The sequence below is a fragment of the Spea bombifrons genome, chromosome 1 (assembly GCF_027358695.1).
Source record: "Spea bombifrons isolate aSpeBom1 chromosome 1, aSpeBom1.2.pri, whole genome shotgun sequence".
Classification (NCBI taxonomy): Eukaryota; Metazoa; Chordata; class Amphibia; order Anura; family Pelobatidae; genus Spea; species Spea bombifrons.
In genome coordinates, this window is record NC_071087.1 from 164,946,278 (window position 1) to 164,961,850 (window position 15,573).

The 15,573-nt window shown below is 43.2% G+C and overlaps 1 long non-coding RNA gene across 1 annotated transcript; it reads left to right on the forward strand.

The window, feature by feature from the left end:
• Positions 1-213: 213 nt before the first annotated feature.
• LOC128467376 (uncharacterized) lies at positions 214-5,407 on the forward strand. Its single transcript, XR_008345712.1, has 2 exons — positions 214-448; positions 5,283-5,407. It is a non-coding gene; the product is annotated as an uncharacterized LOC128467376 (long non-coding RNA).
• The last annotated feature ends 10,166 nt before the right edge of the window (positions 5,408-15,573 follow it).

The following is a 15,573-nucleotide window of genomic DNA, read 5'->3' on the forward strand; positions in this document are numbered from 1 at the left end:
TTGGTGTCAGAGGAGAACGGGCAGACTGGTTCCAGATCACAGAAAGGCAGAATCCCATCTCTGGGAATCCCAACGCACATCATGTCGAACCGTGAAGCAGATGGGCTACGGCAGCAGAAGACCCCACTGGGTGCCGCTCCTGTCAGCTAAGAACAGGAAAGCATGGATCCATATGGCATTGTATCAGCGGGTCAGGCTGCTGGTGGTGGCGTAATGGCGTGGGGGACATTTTCTTGGCACACTTTGGGCCCCCTTAGTACCAATTGAGCAACATTTAAATGCGATGTGCAGCCGACAAATCTGCAGCAACTGTGTGATGCCATCATGTCCATATGGAGCAAAATCTCTGAGGAATGTTTCCAGCACCTTGTAGAAAGTCTGCCACGAAGAATGAAGGCAAAAGAGGGTCCAACTCGGTACTAGCAAAGTGTACCTAATAAAGGGGCCTGTGAGTGTATAGATATAGATATATATAGATATATATTTTAATTCGGATATCTCACGCATCCAGTATCAAAATCTTGAGTGGTGGCAGGCTATCTGGGGTGATACAGGTGGAATTTGGGGGTTAGTTCGGTATAATTTATGCCTTGTTAAGGAGTGAAGTTAGTAAATCCAGAGGCCTGGTGCTATTAACCCCTTCATGCTTATCCCCTCCACACCGTCGGGGCTTTGCAAGTAGTCCTGACTGTGACAATATAATATTAGGAATATAACGGGTTTTAAGGACGGGATTAGTTATACAGGCTGGAGATCATATAATATGGGGAATATACAGGCTATAAGGACGGGATTAGTTAAACGGCCGGAGAGTATATAATATGAGGAATATACATGAATATCACGGGTTATAAGGATGGGATTAGTTATACGGGTCGGAGAGTATATCATGAGGAATATACGGGGATATAATGGGTTGTAAGGACGGGATTAGTTATATGGCCTCAGAGTATATCATATGAGGCATATACAGGGATATAACGGGTGGTAAGGATGGGATTAGTTATACGGCCGGAGAGTATATAAAATGATGAATATACAGGATATAATGGGTTATAAGGACGGGATTAGTTATGCAGGCGGGAGAGTAATATGTAATATGAGGAATATAACAGGTTATAAGGACGGGATTAGCTATACGGCTGGGGAGTATATAATATGAGGAATACACAGGAATATAACGGGTTATACAGGGAGGAGAGTATATAATATCAGGATTATAACCGGTTATAAGGACGGGATTAGTTATACGGCCAGAGAGTATATAATATGAGGAATGTACAGGGATATAACGGGTTATACGGGGAGGAGAAAATAAGAGGACTATACAGGGATATAACGGGTTATAAGGACGGGATTAGTTTTACAGGGCGGAGAGAATACAACATATAATATGAGCAATATACAGGGATATAACGGGTTATACGGGGAGGAGAGTATATAATAGGAGGGTTATAACGGGTTATAAGGACGGGATTAGTTATACGGCCGGAGAGTATATAATATGAGGAATGTACAGGGATATAACGGGTTATAAGGACGGGATTAGTTATACGGGGCGGAGAGTATATAATATGAGGAATATACAGAATATAACGAATTATAAGGACGGGATTAGTAATACGGCTGGAGAGTAATATGAGGGATATAACAGGTTATAAAGACGGGATTAGTTATACGGGGTGGAGAGTATATAACATATAATATGAGCAATATACAGGGATATAACGGGTTATAAGGACGTGATTAGGTATATGGGCCAGAGAGTATATAATATGAGGAATATACAGAATATAACGAGTTATAAGGACAGGATTAGTTATACGGCCGGAGAGTATATAATACATAATATGAGGAATATACAGGATATAACGGGTTATAAGGACGGGCAGGGGAGGGCTGGCAGCCTAAGGCCTGGGGGGCAAGTCAAGTCAAGTGGCCCTTTGCACCACCGAATCAGCCCACCATACATGTCCATCTTTTCCTGATTTTCTAACGCATATTGATGTAATAAAGCAAGACAAATGTGGTTTAACATATTTAAATTTAACACTCAAGCTACCTACAACACTAGGCCACCAAATAAATAACCAAATTAGACAGTGTTTTTCATAGTTAAACTGCATTCGAAAATTTTAATACTTAGATCACACATGTGAAGTATAAAAATAAAGCTTTTAATAAATCTTGAAGTATTAAATAGAAACAATAAATGCAATCAATGCAACTAAAACATACAACAAACCCATAAAAAAGGGGGAGATAGACATTGATGGTGGTATAACTCCCATCATTACATTGTGAGCAAGACACTGACTTGTGTACAGTATAACTCCCACCATTATAGACTGAGCCAGAGACACATGGTGGTACAGCATAATTCCCATCATCATTATACCGTGAGCCAAACACTGACAGTACAGCATAACTCCTATCATTATAGACTGAGTCAGACACAAACAGTAGTACAGCATAAATATCTAGTGAGCCAGACAAATGCAGTAGGGTTGTGCAGTGTAACTTCCAATACATACTGCTGCAATGGACTGCACTCCATAATGCAAAGCCAGCATCATGAAAGACTTGGCTGGCTGGGCATAATAAGGTCTGCAGTCAATACCAGATGAACATGGTGACTTCAAGTCCCGTTATACTCAGGCAGGAAAGTCTCCCATTATGCCAGATGAGCATCATGGGAAGTGTGGTCAAATAGCAGTAGGAAGGTATTTACTTTTTTTTAAAAATCAGCCATAAGTAATAACATAGCAATAACATAGCACAGCTGCCATCGCTATACAGAGTATAGGCCTCCCCATCACTATACATACACAGCAATGTGGACTACACTCCCCAAGATGCTCAGCCAGCATTATTGGTGAATGTTCATCATGGGAGATGTAGGTCACAGCTAACATTCACAGCTGTCACATTCCAAATATAAATTCCCTGGAAGGGCTGACTGGGGACAGAGGTGACACTGGAGAGCTGAATGTGGACAGTAATGACATGGGGGGCTGAACGGTGACAGTAATGACAAGGGGGCTGGATGGGGACAGAGGTGACATGGAGGGGCTGATTGGGGACAGAGGTGGCACTGGATAGCTGAATGGGGACAGTAATGACATGTAGGGGGTGATTGGGGACAGAGGTGGCACTGGAGAGCTGATTGGGGACAGTAATGACATGGGGGCTGAATGGGGACAGAGGTGACACTGGAGAGCTGAATGGGGACAGTAATGACATGGAGGGGGTGATTGGGGACAGAGGTGACACTGGAGAGCTGAATGTGGACAGTAATGACATGGGGGGCTGAATGGTGACAGTAATGACAAGGGGGCTGAATGGGGACAGAGGTGACATGGAGGGGCTGATTGGGGACAGAGGTGGCACTGGATAGCTGAATGGGGACAGTAATGACGCTGCTAGCCTGCTCCCATCACTATGCGGCCAATCTAATCTAAACGGCCGATGCGTGCTGCTGATGCCGCCGGGCGGAGCCAATCCGGCTTGCCATATTAAATAAAAAAAAAAATAAAGTATCGCCGGCCGGCGGCATCAGCAGCACGCATCGGCCGTTTAGATTGGATTGGCCGCATAGTGATGGGAGCAAGCTAGCAGCGTCAGGGGTGAAAGCTCCGTGCGAGGGGGCGGAGCTTTCACCCCTCATGCTGGCACTGCTCCCATCCCACTAGGCGGCCATCGCACACGGCCGGTGGGTGCTGATTCTGCCAGCCGGCCGGCGCTGCTTTCATACTTTTTTTTAAATGTAAGTAAAAAAAAAAGTATGATAGTAGCGCCGGCCGGCGGCATCAGCACCCAGCGGCCGTTTAGAATAGATTTCGGGCGGCCTGGGGGGCAATTGCCCCCCTGCCCCCGGCCCAGCCCGCCCCTGAGGACGGGATTAGTTATAACGCCGGAGAGTATATAATACATAATATGAGGAATATACAGGGATATAACAGGTTATAAGGACAGGATTAGTTATACGGGTCGGAGAGTATATAATATATAATATGAGGAATATACAGGATATAACGGGTTATAAGGACGGGATTAGTTATACGGCCGGAGAGTATATAATATGAGGAATATACAGGATATAACGGGTTATAAGGACGGGATTAGTTATACGGGGGAGAGTATATAATATATAATATGAGGAATATACAGGGATATAACGGGTTATAAGGACGGGATTAGTTATACGGGGGAGAGTATATAATACATAATATGAGGAATATACAGGGATATAACGGGTTATAAGGACAGGATTAGTTATACGGGTCGGAGAGTATATAACATATAATATGAGGGATATACAGAATGTAACAGATTTTCCCCTTTTTAAGGCATAGTTAGAAATTGCTTGGATTTGTTTTTTTTTGCTTCTTCTGGAGCAGGATTTGCTGAGTTATAATCCAATAGTAAACTCTGCGTTAACCAATCGGGTTCTGAGGGCTGTCTTTCATGGCAACACTTTAACCCCTTCAATCCCTTATGGACGTACCAGTACGTCCAGCCCTTCTTGCAGCGTCAGGAGCCCTTCTTGCCGCTGCACGGGAGATCAGGCTGTCGTTTAACAGCCTGAACTCCCCCTGACAGCAGAAGCCGGCATCGCCGGCATTCTGCTGTCTGATCTGATGTAACAGCTTCCGGCATGTAAGACGGAAAGCTGTTACATTTTAAAATGCCCGCTCATGCAATCGGACATTTCCTTCCAGGTTGCGTCACTGCTGGGGATATCCTGTCCTCCGATGAGGCACAGACGCTGCGATCTCTATAAGAAATACAAAATAAAATAAAAAAAATATATAAAAAAGATAATAAAAAAAAAAAAAACCTTACATCCCATTGCCCTAGCATAAAATCTACCCAGTATAACCCTCCTGTCCCCGTTCACAACACCCAAACCCGTTAAGCCATAAGCATAAAAATTCTACAAAAAATGTACACATTATAGTATGCTCCCTGGTGCTGGGAAAGTATGGAAAATCTATATAAATTAGGTATTTCTGAAATCAGGACACCTGAATTGATAAACTTGGAGGGGATTTTCCATCACTTTACCTAATTTTGTGAGGATTCAGAGGGAAACTTTACTCTAGCGCAAAAATGAGGTACCAAAAACCCCTGGGATTGAAGGGATTAAGAGGGAATTTCTTTGCAACGTTTTGTATATTTCTTTGTTATCAGAGAGTGATAAATAAGAAATTGTTTTTAAAACCCCTATAAATAGCATTGTAATAATTTACCTCTCACACGCACGTAACATTCATCCACAGAAAACACCGGAACCACAGAAAACATCAAAATCACCAAAAAAAAAACATCAAAAGCACAGAAAACACCCAAACCAAAGAAACCTCCAAAAACACAGAAAATACCAAAAGTACCAAATACATCAGAATTACAAAAAAAACGTCAAAAGCACTGAAAACATCCAAACCACAGAAAAACCTAAAAAAAACAAAAAACTATCGAAAGCACCAAATGTGTGCTCTATATGTAAATGAGGTGCATTTAAAAAGTAATTCAGTATATTTTGGGATATACAGCGCTGTACAATATGTGTTATTATTATTTATATATCGCCATCATACTCCGCAGCGCTGTACAATGTGTGTTATTATTATATATCGCCGTCATACTCCGCAGCGATGTACAATGTGTTATTATTATTATTTATATATCGCCATAATACTCCGCAGCGCTGTACAATGTGTTATTATTATTTATATATCGCCGTCATACTCCGCAGCGCTGTACAATGTGTTATTATTATTTATATATCGCCGTCATACTCCGCAGCGCTGTACAATGTGTGTTATTATTATTTATATATCGCCGTCATACTCCGCAGCGCTGTACAGTGTGTTATTATTATTTATATATCGCCGTCATACTCCGCAGCGCTGTACAGTGTGTGTTATTATTATTTATATATCGCCATCATACTCCGCAGCGCTGTACAATATGTGTTATTATTATTATTTATATATCGCGTCATACTCCGCAGCGCTGTACAATGTGTGTTATTATTATTATTTATATATCGCCGTCATACTCCGCAGCGCTGTACAATGTGTGTTATTATTATTTATATATCGCCGTCATACTCCGCAGCGCTGTACAATGTGTTATTGTTATTATTTACATATCGCCGTCATACTCCGCAGCGCTGTACAATGTGTGTTATTATTATTATTTATATATCGCTGTCATACTCCGCAGCGCTGTACAATGTGTATTATTATTATTTATATATCGCCGTCATACTCCGCAGCGCTGTACAATGTGTGTTATTATTTATATATCGCCATCATACTCCGCAGCGCTGTACAATGTGTGTTATTATTATTTATATATCGCCGTCATACTCCGCAGCGCTGTACAATGTGTTATTATTATTTATATATCGCCGTCATACTCCGCAGCGCTGTACAATGTTATTATTTATATATCGCCGTCATACTCCGCAGCGCTGTACAATGTGTGTTATTATTATTTATATATCGCCGTCATACTCCGCAGCGCTGTACAATGTGTGTTATTATTATTTATATATCGCCGTCATACTCCGCAGCGCTGTACAATGTGTTTTGTTATTATTATTATTTATATATCGCCATCATACTCCGCAGCGCTGTGCAATGTGTGTTATTATTATTTATATATCGCCGTCATACTCTGCAGCGCTGTACAATGTGTGTTATTATTATTTATATATCGCCGTCATACTCCGCAGCGCTGTACAATGTGTTATTATTATTATTTATATATCGCCGTCATACTCCGCAGCGCTGTACAATGTGTTATTATTATTATTTATATATCGCTGTCATACTCCGCAGCGCTGTACAATGTGTGTTATTATTATTTATATATCGCCGTCATACTCCGCAGCGCTGTACAATGTGTGTTATTATTATTTATATATCGCTGTCATACTCCGCAGCGCTGTACAATGTGTGTTATTATTATTATTTATATATTGCCGTCATACTCCGCAGCGCTGTACAATGCGTGTTATTATTATTATTTATATATCGCCGTCATACTCCGCAGCGCTGTACAATGTGTGTTATTATTATTTATATATCACCGTCATACTCCGCAGCGCTGTACAATGTGTTATTATTATTATTTATATATCGCCGTCATACTCCGCAGCGCTGTACAATGTGTTATTATTATTTATATATCGCCGTCATACTCCGCAGTGCTGTACAATGTGTGTTATTATTATTATTTATATATCGCCGACATACTCCGCAGCGCTGTACAATGTGTGTTATTATTATTATTTATATATCGCCGTCATACTCCACAGCGCTGTACAATGTGTGTTATTATTATTTATATATCGCCGTCATACTCCACAGCGCTGTACAATGTGTGTTATTATTATTTATATATCGCCCTCATACTCCACAGCGCTGTACAATGTGTGTTATTATTATTATTTATATATCACCGTCATACTCTGCAGCGCTGTACAATGTGTGTTATTATTTATATATCGCCGTCATACTCCGCAGCGCTGTACAATGTGTGTTATTATTATTTATATATCACCATCATACTCCGCAGCGCTGTACAATGTGTGTTATTATTATTTATATATCGCCGTCATACTCCGCAGCGATGTACAATGTGTTATTATCATTTATATATCGCCATCATACTCCGCAGCGCTGTATAATGTGTGTTATTATTATTTATATATCGCCGACATACTCCGCAGCGCTGTACAATGTGTTATTATTATTATTTATATATCGCCGTCATACTCCGCAGCGCTGTATAATGTGTGTTATTATTATTATTTATATATCGCTGTCATACTCCGCAGCGCTGTACAATGTGTGTTATTATTATTTATATATCGCCGTCATACTCCGCAGCGCTGTACAATGTGTAGATAGTGAGAATGGGGGAGAGGTAGATAGTAAGAAAGGGGGTAGTAAGAATATTGAAATAAATAAAGAGTGAGAATGAGTGAGAGAATGAATTAATGTGTGGATGAATTGTGTGGATGAGTGAGATAATTAATTTGTGAGAATGCATGAATGAGTATATGTGAATGATTTGTGTGAAAGAGTGAGATAATAAATGATTATGTGAATGAAAGTGTGAATTAGTGAGTCACTGTAAAAGTGGTTGTGTGCATGTGTAATGGATTTGTGGAAAGGCAAAGATGGCATAAGCAGGGTGTTTGAACCTTGGGGACCAAGATGGCACGGGCAGGGTGTTTATGGGACAAAGATGGCATAGGACAGGCTGTTTGGGGACAAAGTTGACTATGCTGGGCTGTTTGGGGACAAAGATGGCAAATCCTATGTGTGTTATCTGGATGCTGCCCAGGTTCTATGTGGGCAGTGTGGATGCCATGGCTGGCTTTGGGTTGTGCAACCAGTGATCTATGCCTGTAATTTAGTTTTTTTTCCATACCTTTAATGCTGAGTTTTTATATAATTTCAAAATTGATCTATATCTGCAAAGCTGGGTTTATGTGTTAATGTGTTTATCTATATATGCTATGCTATGTTTCCATGCATTGTGTGCAGTGTGGCAAATATTTTTTTTGATGTGGGAGTGGGGGGGAGTGATTGTATGCTAGGGAGCGGGAAATGCTTGCGTAGGGTCCAATATTTTTAATATAAAATATATTGTCAGCAGGATGTAATATTTAGATATATTGTCAGCAGGATCTAATATTAATATATATCAGCAGCAGGGGCTAATATTACTATATATCGGCAGCAGTGTGTAATATTAATATATATCAGCAGCAGGGGCTAATATTACTATATATCGGCAGCAGGGCTAATATTAATATATTAATAAATTATATACGGTCTTTACTTCAAAGTACATATTATGTAGTTAAAAATGCATGTCTAACACACACACACACACACACATATATATATACACATATCCAGTATGTCACAGAGGTGAGTCCACCCCTCACATTGTTGTAAATATGTTATTATATCTCTCATGTGATAACGCTGAAGAAATGATCTCTGCTACAATGTAACGCAGCGAGTGTACAGCCTGTATAACAGAGTAACTTTACTGCCCCTCAAATATACCCCAACACACAGCCATTAACCCCTCAAATATAACTCAACACACCGCAATTAACCCCTCAAATATAACTCAACACACAGCCATTAACCCCTCAAATATAACTCAACACACCGCAATTAATGTCTTAACACCTTGGCAACAAACATGAGTACTGCCTCTGGAAATGCATTTTAACCCCCTATATGCCACTCTGTCTCCAGAAACTACTTATACCCCCCCCTATATGCTACTCTGTCCCATGATATGCCTTTTAACCCCTATATGCCAGAGTGGCATATAGGGGTATACAGCATTTCTGGAGGCAGAGTGGCATATAGGGGGTTAAATGGCATATAATGGTGCAGAGTGGCATATAGGAGGGTGTAAGGCATATCAGGGAGGCAGAGTGGCATATAGGGGGTATAAGGCATTTTTGGGGGCAGAGTGGCAAGCCTGGGGGCAGATGTGCATAACTGGGGGGGGGCAGTTTGGCAAATAAAAACCAACATGTCTCAATCATAGCTTTTATTAAATATGAAAAAATTGTTTACATGAATGAATAAAGAAATAAAAGTTTCTTACAAGAATATCGTGAAGAATAATGTGATCGCTGTTTTGTTCCACTGAATAAAATGGAACTTTTTCATCTAAAAATGTTCGCAGTAGTGAATGTTTTGATTCCGTTCTGTGTAATGTATTTCATTTATTGGGGCCGTTTAACACTTGTGCTTTCTGGCATTTTAATACAAATAATGCGATAAAAGAATGTTTTATAGTTATTTGTGTGGTAAATCGTGTGACGCGGGTGTGTATAAGGGGTGCGTGTGGGTATAAGAGCTCGACCGCGAGATAAACTATATGGGGCCGCTCTCCAAATGTTTCCAGGGCTGCTTTTCAGTCCCAGTCTGGCCCTGCCCACCTGAATCACTGAGCGAGCGTTTGCTGCCGCAGTCAGTGTCAGTCAAGTGCCGCTAGCTCGCCACCCAGCTCCTATACCAATGCTGATCCCAGAGTGTCAGTGTCGCTCCATTTTGCCCGCCACCTGGTGCTGCTCCCCAAAAAAGTATCTGTGAGTACTTGACAAAAAATATCGGTACTTGTACTATGTCTCAAAAAAATGGTATCGGTGCAACCAGGAGAGGAGTACAAAGACAAGTGTGTCTTACCTACAGTCAGGCATGGTGGTGGGAACAGTAGCGTACCTAGCGGGGGGCGGGGGGGGCGGTCCGCACCGGGTGCCGCTCATCAGGGGGGTGCCAACCTGCCGGCACCCGGCACCCCTCCAGAGATGGACAGTAATGTCCGCCGCTGGAGGAGCAGGCTCACAAGGGAGCGGTATCGGAGGTCTTTAACAGACCACCGGCTCCCTTGAGTGATTTTAAGCCGGTTCAAGGATCTCCCTTGAACCCGGCTTAAAATCACTCAAGGGAGCCGGAGGTCTGTTAAAGACCACCGATACCGCTCCCTTGCGATCCGCGCGGCAACAGCTGTTGTGCGCCGGGGTTTGTTGTCAGATCCCGGCGCACAACACTGAAGCCGCGCCCACCACTGTTCGTGCCCTCTGAACCCCGTGCCCTCGGAAGAAGACAGAAGAACTGAAGAAGAAGAGGAGCGAAGAGCAGGAAAAGGAGCTGTAAGGAGAAAAGAGGAAAGGTAGGAAAGCATACAGTGAGAGTGGATTGGTGTATGTGTGTGGATTGGTGTATGTGTGTGGATTGGTATGTGTGTGTGGATTGGTGTATGTGTGTGGATTGATGTATGTGTGTGGATTGGTGTATGTGTGTGGATTGGTATGTGTGTGGATTGGTATGTGTGTGTGGATTGGTATGTGTGTGTGGATTGGTATATATGTGTGTGGATTGGTGTATATGTGTGGATTGGTGTATATGTGTGGATTGGTATATATGTGTGGATTGGTATATATGTGTGTGGATTGGTGTATATGTGTGGATTGGTATATATGTGTGGATTGGTATATATGTGTGTGGATTGGTGTATATGTGTGGATTGGTATATATGTTTGGATTGGTATATGTGTGTGGATTGGTATATGTGTGTGGATTGGTATATATGTGTGGATTGGTATATATGTGTGGATTGGTGTATGTGTGTGGATTGGTATGTGTGTGGATTGGTATATATGTGTGGATTGGTGTATGTGTGTGGATTGGTATGTGTGTGGATTGGTATGTGTGTGGATTGGTATATGTGTGGATTGGTGTATGTGTGTGGATTGGTATATGTGTGTGGATTGGTATATGTGTGTGGATTGGTATGTGTGTGGATTGGTATATATGTGTGGATTGGTATATGTGTGTGGATTGGTATGTGTGTGGATTGGTATATGTGTGTGGATTGGTATATATGTGTGGATTGGTATGTGTGTGGATTGGTGTATGTGTGTGGATTGGTATGTGTGTGGATTGGTATGTGTGTGGATTGGTATGTGTGTGGATTGGTATATGTGTGTGGATTGGTATATGTGTGTGGATTGGTATGTGTGTGGATTGGTATGTGTGTGGATTGGTATGTGTGTGTGGATTGGTGTATGTGTGTGGATTGATGTATATGTGTGGATTGGTATATGTGTGGATTGGTATGTGTGTGGATTGGTATGTGTGTGGATTAGTATATGTGTGTGGATTGGTGTATATGTGTGGATTGGTGTATGTGTGTGGATTGGTATATGTGTGGATTGGTATATGTGTGTGGATTGGTATATGTGTGGATTGGTATATGTGTGTGGATTGGTGTATGTGTGTGGATTGGTATGTGTGTGGATTGGTATGTGTGTGTGGATTGGTGTATGTGTGTGTGGATTGGTATATGTGTGTGGATTGGTATGTGTGTGGATTAGTATATGTGTGTGGATTGGTGTATGAGTGTGGATTGGTGTATGTGTGTGGATTGGTATGTGTGTGGATTGGTATGTGTGTGTGGATTGGTGTATGTGTGTGTGGATTGGTATATGTGTGTGGATTGGTATGTGTGTGGATTAGTATATGTGTGTGGATTGGTGTATATGTGTGGATTGGTGTATGTGTGTGGATTGGTATGTGTGTGGATTGGTATGTGTGTGGATTGGTATATATGTGTGGATTGGTGAATGTGTGTGGATTGGTGAATGTGTGTGGATTGGTATGCGTGTGGATTGGTATGCGTGTGGATTGGTATGTGTGTGGATTGTTATGTGTGGATTGGTAAATGTGTGAGAGTGATGGGTGTTATGCTGTACCATTTCCAATGTATTTTTCATGAAATAATTATGCTCTAAAGTACATCATAACTCCCATCACTCTCACACATTTACCAATCCACACTTACCATGCTGTTCCATACAGTGGCAGAGCTGGGAGACAGAGGCCTTGCACCCCCACCGCAGGACTCCTGAAAGGTAAGTGAACTTCAAAGAGGGAGAGGGTAGATAGTTAGGAGGGGTAGATAGGGAGAAGGGAGTGAGAAGGGGTAGATAGGGCAGAAGGGAGTGAGAAGGGGTAGACAGGGCAATCATACTCCTATCATGCCAAGTCTACGAGTGCCTTCTGGAATCTGGGTATGCCTGGGCATGATAGGAATGTGATTGCTGTTAACAATTATATATATATATATATTGCTATTTAATTGTTTTGTCCTATTTTGGTGTGTTACTTACTTTAAATAAAAGTGTTAGATCTTTTTATGGTGTGTGTGGGGGGGTCATATTCAGTTTCGGCCAGGTAGTTTTAAAGTGTGTGTGTGTGTGTGGGGTGCCACATACAGGATCCGCCCCGGTTGCCAAATACTCTAGGTACGCCCCTGGGTGGGAGTGTCATGGTCTGGGCCTGCAAGAGTGCTGCCGGCACTGGGGACCTCCAGTTCATTGAGGGAACCATGAATGCCAACATGTACCGTGACATACTGAAACAGAGCATGATCCTCTCCCTTCGGAGACTGGGCCGCAGGGCAGTATTCCAACATAACGACCCAAACACACCACTAAGACGACCACTGCCTCGCTAAAGAAGCTGAGGGTAAAGGTCATGGACCGGCCAAGCATCTCTCCAGACCTAAACCCTATTGAGCATCTGTGGGGCTTCCTCAACCGGAAGGTGGGGAGCGCAAGGTCTCTGACATCCACCAGCTCTGTGATGTCTTCATGGAGGAGTGAAGAGGACTCCAGTGGCAACCTGTGAAGCTCTGGTGAACTCCATGCCCAAGAGGGTTAAGGCAGTGCTGGAGAATAATGGTGGACAGACAAAACTTTGACACTTTGGACATTTCCACTTAGGGGTGTACTCACTTTTGTTGCCAAGGTGTTAGACATTAATGGCTGTGTGTTGAGTTATATTTGAGGGGTTAATGGCTGTGTGTTGAGTTATATTTGAGGGGTTAATGGCTGTGTGTTGAGTTATATTGAGGGGTTAATGGCTGTGTGTTAGGTTATATTTGAGGGGTTAATGGCTGTGTGTTGGGGTATATTTGAGGGGCAGTAAAGTTACTCTGTTATACAGGCTGTACACTCGCTGCGTTACATTGTAGCAGAGATCATTTCTTCAGCGTTATCACATGAGAGATATAATAACATATTTACAACAATGTGAGGGGTGGACTCACCTCTGTGACATACTGGATATGTGTATATATATACATATGTGTGTGTGTGTGTATATATATATGTGTGTGTGTGTGTGTCTATATATATGTGTGTGTGTGTGTGTGTATATATACCGTATTGGCTCGGATATAGGCCGCCCCCGTATATAGGCCGCACCCTAAAAGTTTGGTGCTTTTTTAAAGAAAAAGTTTTTTTTCTTTAAAAAAGCACCAAAAAAAACATGCTACCACTGTCCTCCCCCCCGAGATACGCTGCCACTGTCCTCCCTCCCCGAGATACGCTGCCACTGTCCTCCCTCCCCGAGATACGCTGCCACTGTCCTCCCTCCCCGCGATACGCTGCCGCTGTCCTCCCTCCCCGCGATACGCTGCCGGTGTCCTCCCTCCCCGCGATACGCTGCCGCTGTCCTCCCTCCCCGCGATCCGCTGCCCTCCCTCCCCGAGATCCGCTGCCCTCCCTCCCCGAGATCCGCTGCCCTCCCTCCCCGAGATCCGCTGCCCTCCCTCCCCGAGATCCGCTGCCCTCCCTCCCCGAGATCCGCTGCCCTCCCTCCCCGCGATCCGCTGCCGCTGTCCTCCCTCCCCGCGATACGCTGCCGCTGTCCTCCTCTGCCCCCCCTCCTCGACTTACCGGAGCAGACTCCCGGGTGTCTTCAGGGCCGGCGAGGGACATCTACGCAATACGCGTATGCAACTTCCGGTACCGTTACCGGAAGTTGCATTTGCGTATTGCGTAAAAGTCTCCCGCCGGCCCCGCAAGACACCCGGGAGTCTGCTCCGGTAAGTCGGGGGTGGGCAGAGGTAAAACGCTTAGATAACCTCCTGTGCCGGCACCCCCCCCCCCGTGGGAAGTGCTGGCAGGGGAGGCTGTCTGAGCGTATCGGGGAGAAGGATGCAGGTCCCCTGCACCGCTGCGGGGGATCTGTATCTTAACCCCGCTGCCTGCCCGGCGCCCGGGACTGCATGTCCCGGGCGTCGGGCGCTAGACCCCGAATATAGGCCGCACCCCCACTTTAAAAACTTAAAGTGGGGGAAAAAAGTGCGGCCTATATTCGAGCCAATACGGTATATATATGTGTGTGTGTGTGTATATATATATATATGTGTGTGTGTGTGTGTGTGTGTGTGTATATATGTGTGTGTGTATATATATATATATGTGTGTGTGTGTGTATATATATATATATGTGTGTGTGTGTGTATATATATATATATGTGTGTGTGTGTGTGTATATATATATATATGTGTGTGTGTGTGTATATATATATATGTGTGTGTGTGTGTGTGTGTATATATGTGTGTGTGTGTGTGTGTGTGTGTGTGTGTGTGTGTGTGTGTGTATGTGATCTCATGCGCTTCATAGTGTGTCCTTGAATGGCAGAAATAAAATGTGGTCACCCTAGGGCTCACTGATTTATCTATACATTACACAGGGACCGGCCCACTGATTTATCTATACATTACACAGGGGGCCGCCTCGCTGATTTATCTATACATTATACAGGGGGCTGGCTCACTGATTTAACTATACATTATACAGGGGGCCGCCTCGCTGATTTATCTATACATTATACAGGGGGCCGGTCACTGATTTATCTATACATTATACAGGGGGCCGGCTCACTGATTTAACTATACATTACACAGGGGGCCGCCTCACTGATTTATCTGTACATTATACAGGGGGCTGGCTCACTGATTTAACTATACATTACACAGGGGGCCGGCTCACTGAGCTAAGTACACATTATTAAATGGAAGTGTATTAAGTATACATTGTACAGGGGCTGGCACCTCACTGATTTAACTATACATTTTACAGGGGGGCCAGCTCACTGATTCAACTATGCATTATACAGGGGGCCGGCTCGCTGATTTATCTATACATTATACAGCGGCCAGTC